The sequence below is a fragment of the Anopheles gambiae genome, chromosome 2, assembly GCF_943734735.2.
Source record: "Anopheles gambiae chromosome 2, idAnoGambNW_F1_1, whole genome shotgun sequence".
NCBI lineage: Eukaryota > Metazoa > Arthropoda > Insecta > Diptera > Culicidae > Anopheles > Anopheles gambiae.
In genome coordinates, this window is record NC_064601.1 from 70,409,896 (window position 1) to 70,423,208 (window position 13,313).

The 13,313-nt window shown below is 38.3% G+C and overlaps 1 long non-coding RNA gene across 1 annotated transcript; it reads right to left on the reverse strand.

Annotated features, from left to right (window-relative positions):
* Positions 1–163: 163 nt before the first annotated feature.
* Positions 164–9,297, reverse strand: LOC133391619 (uncharacterized). The gene is made up of 3 exons (XR_009765106.1): positions 9,214–9,297; positions 902–946; positions 164–815 (listed from the first exon to the last, which is right to left on the reverse strand). It is a non-coding gene; the product is annotated as an uncharacterized LOC133391619 (long non-coding RNA).
* Positions 9,298–13,313: the final 4,016 nt, after the last annotated feature.

Below are 13,313 nucleotides of genomic sequence, written 5' to 3' on the forward strand. Positions count from 1 at the left end.
ATACCATCAAACCAGGTATCTGTGGAGCGTGCTTTTAACGCACTTGGTTTGATTTTATCTGATAAACGGATCAGAATGAACGATGATACGTTGGAAAACATTTTACTGTTCAAGCTGAACCAGCCCTTACTTGAAAAAAATTGTAGTGACCGTTACGGCTTTAGACCAGTTCTAACCGTTCGATTCGCGTTAGACCAGTTCTAGCGATCTTCGCCTAGCAGGTAACAAATTATAGCAGGTACGCCACCTGTCGCTGTGCACCCCAACCTTCCACTGAATCGAGTTATGCCAACTGCGTTGGCAACCGGATATAGAATTAGGGAACAAAGCAAAGCATCGCTGACAGTTATAGTGATAAGACGCAATAAATACCGAGTGATAACGTGACACACACGAGAGTTATAAATCCTTCCTGTTATATATGAATGGAATAAGGAAGATGTTTAATTACTTTGAGGGGGTATAAATTGAGGTTCAATAATGTTATAACTAATATAATGAACAAATATAAAAAATTTTATAACAATAATGAAATAAATAAAACCGTTTTTTTAATTGATCTGGCCTTTGTAACATAAGAATTTGTAATAACGTTGAATAAAGTGTTAAAAGAACTTTTACGTTTACTATTCGTGGACTTTTTCGAGTTGAACAAATTCTGTTGCTCGAGGCAACATTTGGCGCCCAACGTGGGGCCCGAACCCACGACCCTGAGATTAAGAGTCTCAAGCTCTACCGAACGATTACGTTGAATACCCGTCGCTGTGCGTCGTCTGCATATTGTTCGCTTGGTGCCGAAAAAAAGATACCGCTTGCTTTGTGGAAAGAAAAGAAAAATATCATAGAATCATACACACCCGCGTTCGATCAGTTGGATAATCATAACAAAAAAATCAGTCACCAGATGCACACCATCTGTACAACAGCGTTCTTACATATGCGCGATCTGTGGGACGAAAAAAAAAGACGTTATTGTAGGGAATAAGATAGGGTAGAAAATATAATGAAAAAAGACGACGAGAGAAAGGTAGAATATCAACGGAAATCATAACCGAATAAACAGATAATCAAGATGTATATTGAAATCAGGCGAAAATGTCAGAACTGTCAAAACAATTGTCAGGCAAAAATAGAGGGGAATCGTGAAACGACAGGACGCGGAATAACGTGCTACAGTCTTGTGGTGGAACTCACAACGGATACATCGAGAAATAAAAGGATTGGTACAAAAAAATAATAAAAAAAATAGCTTTATTCAATGGAAGATTCATTCGACGATCACGACAGTTATCAACAGCTCTCTTTCTTTCGCTCGCAGTAAATTATTATTAATAAAAACAAGCGGTTTTTAAGCTGCCTTTAAGTTAGAATTTTAGTATGAGACGCTAAAAAATCCGTCACTTGTCTCGGGCTAAGGCGAAAGAGTGAGCTTTCTTCTCTCCGGTAGCCCCGATCCTGAGCCTTCGGGAGTACTCGTCCCGATCAGTGTTGGACGTTGTCCACACTAAGCATTTACCGCGTCGCCCTCTGTCGGCAATTACAGGGAATAACACCTTCTGTGCGAATGGGTTGTTAATAATTATTAAATTAATTAATGAATTAATTAATTAATTATTAAACAAAAATGAACGACCCTCCTAGAACATTTTTAACCAAAAGTTAAAACAACAATTCCAAAAGTTGCAAATGTCAGCTTTAACTCACGCTAACATTTAATTACAACTTACGAATTTTTTAACAAACCACATTAAGACATTTAAAAAATAAAAAATAAAAATAAGATAGTATTAAAAAACTCAGCGTTGAAAATCCTTGAAAAACTCTACCATGTATTCTTTTTTGATACGGGGCCATGGTGGCAAGGGATCTTGGAAGTGAGTGCTGTTTGTGTTAGCCAATTAGCTACCAATAAGTTTTATAAGCAACATTTCGAGGATTTCTGAACCCAAGTTCCTACAAATTCCACTCAATAAATTGTTTTGTAATGTCTGAAAAAAGGACCAATCAGGAAAATTTATGAAATTGATTTTATGTTCAAAGCTTACACTGGGAAAGTTACTAGATAATATTTTTAAATTTTATTGATCATGTGAACACCTACAGCCGACATCACATTTCAGCTATTTGTATCGAGCAAAAAAATGTCAAATGACATTCATTCTACTTTTTTTGCTATCATGTCATCGCAAAAGCGTTGATGGTTATTGCCTAAATGATTGTCGCTCTTGGAAAGTCGTGTCACGGTAACCATGAATATCATGATCAAAAAATGATTTTGACAACCGCTTACTGCGAATATCATAAAAAATGTCGACAATCAACAACACTGGTTGCGAGTAGTATCATCTGCTCGAAATCTTTAAGTATTATAAATAATAATTATTTTTTACTCATAAACATACAGTTTTCGCAGTGTTATTCGTCGAAAAGATCACTTTTTTCAATTTTTGTGGATTATTGCAAAATAAATGTCTAAATTCAGACAAAAACAGACAAAAACAATTCAGGGATGGAAACAACTTAAACAAAACACAGCCAAATTTATAAACTTTAGACAAAATGAAACCGCGTCAGGCGATCTTTTTAATTCTTCTGAAATCATTCCAATCGTAAGCGAAGTATTTCCCAAGCTACAAAAGTGCAAAATAAAACAGGATAAAATAACTGTGATCTTCGAAGTAGTCGCTAAATTTTTTTCCCGTGATGTATTGCTCTAATAAATGAACAATTTCATACTGGAATGCGAACAGCATATCCAATAAAAAGATGGATTTTATCTATCATTTAAACCAGCTGTGTCAAACTCATTTCATCAGAGGGCCGCAAGTACAAATTTTCAGTGATTCGCGGGCCGCAAAGTGGAGAATGGAAAAAATACCCCAATATTTATCTAAAGTACTATTTACATTTTTATTTTTAATCTAATTGAGTTTTTGTACTACTCGCCTCTTATCTGGAATCGTTTGTTATGTACAAATTCACGATGTTATTTTCATATGTGCTCTTTTTTATATTAGAAAAAATGTTTATTGTACTTTCAATGTTATTATTCAAATAGGATATTTTTCATTACTCGCGTTCTCTTACGGAAGTTGTGCTAGCAAAAATCTGTCAAACACACTTTTTCACTGAAGTAGCGGAAGTCTAGCAGCCTGTGGTGAATCTTTTTCATGCAATCCGAACTATCCATCGCTGGATGAATAACAAAAATATTTGCTTGTGTAAACAGCTTTATTTTTCATAATTGTTGCTTTTATCGTACACGAGGGCTTTCTATCGTTTTTTGTGAGTCGTAGGAAGTTCCGTTCTGTTCGCTGTCATTCCTATTTTTTTGCAGTTCTTGTAGATTACATGATTTCACCCGAGGTAAGTATAAGTAGCCTAATTTTAAACTGTTTACACTTGTATTTTTTTGACAGATCAAGGAAAAAAATGTAAAAACTCGTGTTTATACATTATTTTTCGCTAATTTCCAAGTTCCAAGTGTTCTGGTGGCATATTCATTTCTTATAACAATATATATTCGTATTTTACGAATAACTTTTTTTAAATAACGATAATTTTATCTGAAGAAGATTCGTGGAGTGTGATTCCATACAGATCGGCAAATCTGTTTTTGACACTTGAAGGGAGATGATTCACGAATTGAGGAATTGAGGACTGTTTGAGCTCTATTAATCTCTATTAATTAATTAGCTTTGTATTGCAAGGCTTCGGCATTTCAATTGTTTTTATCCTTGATCTAAATCCCTTATGCTTAAGCGTAATCATATTATTTTTGTTTTAATTTTTGGAGAGGTTGGAAAGTACATTAATTCGTCTTGCAGAATGGGGGGTACAAATAATTGCAACTTGGCTACAACCACTTTTATTAACATTTATGGTGGCATGTTTATGACAAAAAACAGAAGTGGCTCCAATCGAATATCAATGATGTAACATTCTAAGGTCGGAAAAAAATCGGAGCCGAATGAATCCTTTACTCGGCAGTCGGGGGCATGGAGATTGTCAAATTCGGTGGGACAACCGATGACTCCAACGGTTCCGAATGGCTCCTAACGGCTCTATAGGCTTCGGACGGCACTGAACGGTAACTGTTGGTTTGATTTGGCCGGATTCGAAGTTGCTATAGCTAAGATCGAAAATGGTTTTGAGCCGTGGATGCGATTCTGACAATCCATCATTAGTTGTTGCGAAGTTTCCTAGTGTATGTATCAAGTTATTTTCATTCCTTTTTCGTTTGTAGCCAGTTGACGCAGATCTATTTTTCCATACAGAATGTGCAATCGAGTGTGCACAAAATTATGCTAATATTCAGAATTTAATCGAAACATAATACGACTGAGCTTGCATTCGATTCAATGGGCCTCATCGCGAACGAAAGTCGATAACGGAGTGGATAATTTAGCCGATCGGTTAGCAAAATTCCAATGTTATCCAATTGCGTTTTCTGAATCAGAATCTTCGCTAACCGATCGGTTTGGTAGTGGAGTGGAATGGTGTTTGCCGCCATAGCAACGTGGTTAAAAAGTCGAGCAGTGGGATATGCAGTTGAAAACTTCATATAAAAAAAACCATTTCAGTCGGTTAGTCATATCTACTGCTCCACCCCAGTTGATATAACAGTGGAAAACTAAATAATATTAAAAACCATGTTTCACAGCTCGCATAAAAGAATGTTTTATCGCTGTTTGAGTTATTTAAGATGTTTTATCACTCGATTTAGCTAGAATATTATTTTTTAGAAAATATAAATTTTTTTAATAAATAATCAAAACACATAAATTTAGGTTTATAACAGGTATCTAGTTTTTATAGTTCAAGCTAAGAAATAAGAAACCAAAAAAAATCCTTTTCTGCTAATCCTTCTCTTTTATCCAACCTCATGTTATGGCCTTATGGCATGTTAGAATCGGTTCCGACACGTAAATGTAACGAGATTGGGAAGACCAGTATTATCACTAGGTACAAGAAATAATAAGCAACTCATATCCGTTGGAGCGGCGAGTTCCGGTCGGAATCGTTTGCGTTGTTTTGCACCTATCGAAGGTGTTGTGCCTACTTGTACCTTCCGGACTATCCCCAAAAACTCAGGGTCGCTTATGGAAGGGTACAGCCCGGGAGTGTTCGGATTGACACACACATCGCTAAGTTCCACGCCTCGTGACAAACGCGTCACCCAATGAATTTTTTTGTTCATCCATTTTAACGAATATGTATACTTGAATAGCATCTATACTGAATTGCATAGATTACAATTTTAACGTAGTTATTTTATTTTTATCAAATCTGACGCAATCATCATCGTATGTGTGGAAGCACATTCATTGTCGTATCAAGCTCGCCAGGCTTCAGTGGACAGGCCATGTTAAACACATGGAAACGAACGACTCAGGTGTTGTGCAGGGAGAGGGGGTGGGGGGAAATTTCATCTCTTGGCTTTGAATCAAATACACATTAATTTTTTTCTTGGGGGAGTGGGGGGTATTGGTCGGAATCCCTCATATATGGGCCCCTGTAGTCTTTGAGTCTCTTCGTCCATGGAGCCTCTATCGTTCATGGAGGTCCACGATGAGACTACTGTACACATATATGCTGGACTTTATATCCACGGAGCCTCCTGCGGTCAATCAGTCCGCTTACGGTTAAATCCGCAATTGCGGAGAGGGCGTAGTAGGTTTAAATTTAAGTGGCCAGATGACTTGGAGGCGTCAGTCATTAAGGCCAGGATAATGGACTGGCGAGGGCGAGAGACCGTGAGCGGTTTCGGACACTTCTTATTGCACGGAATAAGTGTACCGCGTTGTTTCAATATATTTTTGCACGAGGGCGTAAAATACGGACGTTCACGGATCCAACGTTCGCGGTGGCTGGAGTTGATGGACGCACATGGTATATGGCATAGGACAAGCGTCAGTGAAGGTGGCAAGCTCAGAAAGGATTCAAACCTCGTCCTCCAGTTCATACGATTTTGTTTCAACTAGACTTGTTCAGCCTACAACCCGTTTTACACTTTACCCGGATTGTTTGAATAGGCCTACAGTCATTACTGTCTAAGGCCTGGTGTGGATTCTTCACTAGATGGTCCGTAAATAAGCAAAATTTACTATTTTACTCATTCCGCAAAACAACACCTCTAAATGTAAACAAAAGTGTGATTGACAGATAGGCAAAATCAATGGCTACTCGAATCGGAAAGAGTTATCCACCGGTGGAGAAATTATCCACCGGTGGAGAAAATTATCCACCGGTGGAAAATAAATTCCACCGGTGGATTCGAGCGAATTAACCGATCGGATAAATTTTATCGACTTTCGTTCGCGATGAGGCCCAATGATTCTTAAGGGTCTCGATTGATATGTACCTTTGTGTAGAATAAGTTTATGAGATGTTATGGGTACATTCATGTTAGTTTCCATATACCAACAAAAGGATTGTTCTTCTCTGGAAAATTTAATACACTTTGACAAATAGTAATAACAGATTTATGGTTTGCAGTGCTTTTAGCAATTCTCAAAATATTCTCGCGGGCCGCATTCAGAATCGACGCGGGCCGCATGCGGCCCGCGGGCCGCCAGTTTGACATACCTGATTTAAACCAACATGATATAGACGCTATGTTGGTTGTCGAAACTTTTCTAAAACCAGTGCATACTTTTTCTATTCTGTTTTATAAAGTATATAGAGTTGACAGACTAACGGGACCATAAGAAGGGGTTCTAATACTGATCAAATGCAATTTAAAACGCCAATTATCGAAACACAATCAGCTAAGAATAATCGAAACACTAAAAAGTGGTTGTTCGAATTCTAGTGACAACCAGAAACTCCTCTTTAAAGAAGCTCAAAAAGGTAAATTTTCTATACATTTCCCAGATAAACCCACATACATTTCATCCAACCCCACCAGAAACTCCTCCACTCTGGATTTAATGCTAACCAATAACATGTGTACAACAACGGAATTACGAACCAAAACTGCTCTCACGTCTGATCATTCACCATTAAGAACTCATCTTTTGAATTTGTCGCATATAACTCTATTTCCAACTACAGCAAGGCAAATTGGAAGAATTTCAAATATTTTTTTAAAAATAACATAGACCTTACCGAAAGTTTACTACTCTCATTGCATCAGCAAAACAATGTGCCATCCCAAAAGTAATTCCGGGAAAGTATAATACAGTAGAGCGTCGATTATCCGGGCAGCTCCGGACCGGGCGGTTGCCGGTTAATCGATTTGCACGGATAATGGTCCAAGAAATGTCAAACGCATATAAAACATATGAAATTCACTAGTTTTATGATTAATTCACCTGGAATCAATCGATGAATCGTTAGTAGAATATTACTTTAATCAATAACTGTAGGTTTAACAACTGTTCATGAACAAAAACGAATTTCGAAAATACCACTAGACACTACAGAGCTGCACAAGAAACTGGTTACCCAATTGACTATCGCTGAAAACTTTCGCCGTACGTATGAACAGCTGTCAGATTTATGCGCACGAGTAAGCCGCCCGCCGGTTAATCCGTCCCCGGATAATCGACGTTCTACTGTATTATTATTCCAGTCAATATTATAGCTCTTATAAAGCATAGAAACAAATATAGAAAAAAATAGCAAAGGCACAACCTTATTTTCCTTCAAAAATGCTTACTGTGACATTGAAAAAGAAATAGAGCATCAAATCGCCCAGGTCCGTAACTAAGCATGGTCCCTCACTGTTCTAGAAGCAAAATTCTTTCTTCTACTGAAACTAAAGACCGCGGGACCATGGGGATTCTCAACGCTCATTTTCTCAAGCACTCATGAGTGCTTTTGAGAAATCCTCGTTCTCAGCGTTTGTTGAATAGGAACAAAATCGATTTTGAGAATCTTTGAGAATCTTTGAGAAAGTTGAGGATGCAGCGATCGGCTAACTGAAAAATCAGTTCTTTTTCTATTCTTTTATCGGTAATCACTTTGGAAAATGTGTCTTATGTTTAAAATTGAAAAAAAATCCGATCAAAAACTATTTAAAGCTCCAAATAAAGCATGAGTGGCTTAATCAGTTTCTCACAGTGAGAAAAATTGACGACGGCAACGAGCTCGCATCTGAGAACAAGTTTCGAGTGCTTGAGAAACTTAAATGAAAGCTTGAGAATGTTTTCTCAGCTTGAGAAAGCCCCGTGGCACCGCGGCCAAACACGTGATTTTTTAACTCGTCGTTTACTGCACTACTTTATTGCTCAAATCGTACAACGTAGCAAAGTAAACTTTCGCGGCGGATCGTTAAAAAAATTCACGTTAGCTTTCCTATGCTTTCTGACTTCATCTCATGGCTCGCGCGATGGCCGTTTTTCGATTCGCGCGGCAATGTTTTTTCTGCTCCCTCTGGTAACGCCAAATCGGCGACGTTACGGTTCGGCTGTCAACGGCATAATAATAAACACAAACTGTACACAACAATTTGTCACTTTTCGCCAACCTCATTGTTTTATACAACACTCACTTTAAATAACATAATTACACAGGAAATAACACTAATAGCCTCTTTAAAATTGTAAATAAACTTAAATACGAGTAACACTTTATTCCAACCCTCTAACTAGAGAACAGAATGTTATTAACCGCCATAGAAAAAAGCAATGCCCTCAAAACACACTTTCAAAACTCGCATCACTTAACTTGAAACACAAGAAAGAAAAGCAACAAAAAAATTGATTTTTTTTACGAAAGCAACAACAATGAAATTAAGAGGCTTCCTGTAAAGACGATACTGTACCTTAACATAATTTTCGATAGTTGCTTAAAAATTGGTTACTTCCCTTCCCAATGAAAAATAGCATAAATAGTGGTTATTCCAAAGCCCGGAAAAGATCACTCGAGCCCAGAAAATTATAGACCAATTTCTCTCCTAAGGGCAAACTAAACTACTAAACTAAACTAAAACTAAGGGCAAAAAATAATTGCACACAATACACGTTTGCACATAGCAGATACATAGCAGATGTAACAACGTCATCTCACAATTCCAATGTAATTTCTAACCCGGTAAGTCTACAACACACCAGTTACACAGACCTAAAAATTGAGTACTAAAAATCGAAATAGAAAAGAATCCACTGGTCTAGTTTTGTTAGACACTGAAAATGCTGCTTGAGCAGAATACTGCTTTCGGAATTTCTGGTTTATTAAATAAAACTGTAAACTAAATGTGTGTCTTACTCTGTTTTTATATTCTCGTTTTTATTCACTTGATTTCTTCGCTATCTATGTGGTTTATCTGTCAAAAAAACACGCGGCCTCTCTCCAGTGATAAGTCCGCGCTCTTGTTCGTGAGTTTGCACCGCACACCTCAAATCCATATAACGCGTATGCTCATACCGCGCTCTGACTGCTGTGTTGTTATCACACAGTCTGCTGTGTGATAACCGTAGCGTTAACAAATGCATTTGACTCTATTTGGCATGATGGTCCTTTAAACAAAATTATACAATTCAAATTACCCACATATCTTATAAAAATAATTTGATCATTTCTCTAAAAAAGGAATAACTCAGTTTATATCGGACAAACCAAATCTCAAACATTCGTACCCGTAGCTGGAGTACTGCAGAGAAGTATTTTATCATCTATACTATTCAATTTCCAAATTTTTTTTTTACAATTCAATTGCCGGTCTCGTAGTACAGTCGTCAACTCGTACGACTTAACAACATGGGTTCAATCCCCAAATAGACCGCGCCGCCATACGTAGGACTGACTATCCTGCTATGGGGGGGAATCAATTAGTCACTGAAAGCCAAGCCAACAAGTGGGTACAGGCAGGCCTTGACCGACATCGGTTGTTGAGCCAAAGAAGTAGAAGAAGAAGAAGAACTATTCAATTTATTTATTTCTGACCTGCCCTCATCAAAAAACCCAACAAACTATTTGTATGCAGATGATCTAGCAGTCACAGTTTCGGCCAAAAGCCCGAACGCAATAGTTAAAGCCATGAATGGTTTGTTAAAAGCATACCAAAAATGCTGCAATCGTTGGAAACTTAAAACAAACCCTAATAAATCCGAAGCAATTTTTTTCACTGGTGAGGACTGGTGACTGCTGACAAGTGTAGTTGTGTTACTGTTTAGCTTTCTGTGTTTTTCCTGTAAAACGTGTGAAATAAAGAGTTGAGCGCTCAAAACAATTTCACAAGTGCTGTTAAATGTTTGTAAACTCTTTCGGTGTCACTGTTGCTATTGTGTACGTTGTTTATTGTGTAAAACTACGGTTGGATTGTGCGGTCAACAGCGTTGTACGTTGAGACAACGATCGATCCTTCCCGGTGTAAGTATATGTTTGTGTTTGTGTCAGACCAACTTAGTAACGCAGTTTGTGTTGTGTGTGTGTGACACCAAAGAATGTGTGTGTGTGTTTTTTTTTTGCTTGAAGACGCCTGCGTCGATATCAATTTAAGTATAATTAGTTGATAATAGTTTCGCCTGTGATTTGTTTTACGGCATGGAGTGTTTAAAATGCTCTGCCGTGATCGTAAACGGCGATGACCCGATCGTTTGTGCCGGAAGTTGTGGGTTTAATTTTCACCGTCACACTTCAAGCAACCACTGAATAAAGGCTAACACGCTAAAGTTAACTTTTTGCTTAAATAAATCTGCTCTAAATTATTGTTAGTTACTGCTAGTGGATAAAGGGTAAGATTATCTATTGTCATTGTTTATGTTCTGAGAAAAATCATATATTTTATGCTATTAATTCATACAACTGGTGCTGTCCAGCGAGCTCTAGTATTGCGTCGTTTAGACACCTAACCTCTTTCGCTGCAGGTAAAATCTTTTGAAATATGATTGAATTAACTTTTAAGCTCTTTTTGAGTTCTACTTGTCGATCATTTCGTCAGATGCTATGCCAACAACACTGTCAGTATCTCCAGCGTTTGCTTCTCCATTACTTGCAGCTCCTTCACAACCATCATCCGGTTTATCCGAATCATCATCCGAACCACTTAGTATGATGGATTCTCATCCTCCGACTAATGTTATTCATCGCTCGTATCGGATCAAAATCAAAACGGAAGTTTTTGCAAAGCTTACCACGATTTCATTATGTCGTAAACAGTGGCGGATTTAACTGTACGCGGACTGATCGGCCGCGGGAGCTGTTTATGGTAATTCCAACTTATAGAACAGTGTGTACAGGAGTCTCATCGAGAGCTTTTGTGCTAGATAGGGGCCTCATGGATGAAAGGACTCATAAACTATCTCAACACCCCCCGCCAGCAAACAATTAAAGTGTGTTGGATTCAAAACTTAATGCAACAACATCCCCCATCGCTCAACACCTACCATGGGCCTCCACTCCTTTTGCCGCTTAGGGCACCCAACACTTTAAATCCGCCACTGGTCTTAAATCTAACCAATTCTCGAAACATCATCAACGCATGCAGCTGTACTTTGACGATAAAACCATGCTAATTGTTTTAAAGATATATAGTGTTTCAAAACATCATTCAATCTATAATTGAATATCATATCCATCATCATATGCATCATCATCACTGTATCAAATGTTTGTCCAAACTTAACTCTTATATGCCTGGAAATCCTCTGTGATGTTTCCGGTGTACAAAAAAGGGGATAAAAACTCTGCTGAGAACTACCGCGGTATAACCACCTTGCCTTCTTGTGCCAAGGTGTTTGAGATCGTCATACAAAACTCGCTAATGTATCACTGTCGTTCTTATATTTCTACACGCCAGCATGGTTTCTTTCCTCGACGCAGTGTTACCACAAACCTGGTGGAATTCGTCTCCAACTGCCATGCAGCCTTTACTTCCGGAGCTCAGATGGATGCAGTATACACTGATCTTAAGGCTGCGTTTGATCGTGTGAACCATCGCTTGCTGTTGGCTAAGCTCGCCCGGATCGGTCTCTCTACTCCGCTGGTGAATTGGTTCAGGTCCTATATCTCTGAACGTAGCTACTACGTACAAATCGATGGTGTCTCCTCTAACGTTTTCGAGAGTTCATCTGGCGTCCCTCAGGGCAGCAACTTGGGACCACTGCTGTTCTCGCTTTTTATTAACGACGTCACACTGGCCATTACGGAAGCAGATTGTCTGCTTTATGCGGATGATGTTAGGCTGTTTCGTATCGTACGGAACACTTCCGACTCTCTTTCTCTGCAAAGATCGATTGATGTTTTCTCTGACTGGTGTATCAACAACGACCTGCTAATTTCTGTTGATAAGTGTACGTCAATGTCTTTCTTTAGAATAGCTAGTCCGATAAGGTATATCTATAGCATATCAGGGACACAACTACCGCGGTGCAATACGGTCAGGGATTTAGGAGTCACCCTGGATCGCAAACTAGATTTCCGACAACATTACTGTGATATTTTAGACAAAGCTAACAAAATGCTAGGATTTATTCGTCGCCATTCGAGAGAACTCAATGACCCACACTGCCTGTTAACTCTGTATAAGTCCTATGTTCGTTCCATCCTCGAGTTTAGTTCTACAGTTTGGTGTCCGTTCTCTAGTGTTTGGTCCAATAGAATAGAAGCTGTCCAAAAGAGAGTTACTCGTATTGTCCTACACTTCACTCTGTGGCGTAATGTAACCCCTCGTCCATCGTATCATACTCGTTGTTTGTTGTTTTGTCTGGACACACTTGCTAGGAGACGTGATAATGCCCAATGTACGTTTTTGTCCAAACTTATTGTCGGTGAGATAGATTCGCCAGAACTACTGGCTAGAGTCAACATAAATGTCCCTCCTAGAGTGTTCCGTAACTACAGACTAATAAGAACTGACCTTACAAGACGTGCATACAGCGAGAACGACCCAATGACTGCGATGGCCCGTAAATTTAATCAGCGTTACATTTCATTTGACTGGCACCTACCTACTAGATTCCCAAGCGAAATGTTTCGGGGATAATGAACACAAACTCATGCCATCTATTTCTATTCATCAGCTCTACTCTCTCACACGCATCGATGAACTTTTACACATCTTTTTGTTCATTGTGCTATATTTGAAGGGTTTAAAACTGATAGATAACGATGTTCATGAACTAGTAGTGGTCAAATGGTAATGGTGTAATGTTTGCACCATGGTCGACATGAGTTCAATTCCATTTTTATTGTTTTCATTGATGATTTAAAGTTTTGATTTCTTTTTAAAACATGCAGCTCCAGTAACTTCAGACTCCTTTACTCATTGTTAGAAATGCGTGTTTAATAGTCAATCTATTATTTTTATTGTTTTATTTATTTCTTTTAATTCATTTAGTATCAGTACCCCTTCATACAACAAAACA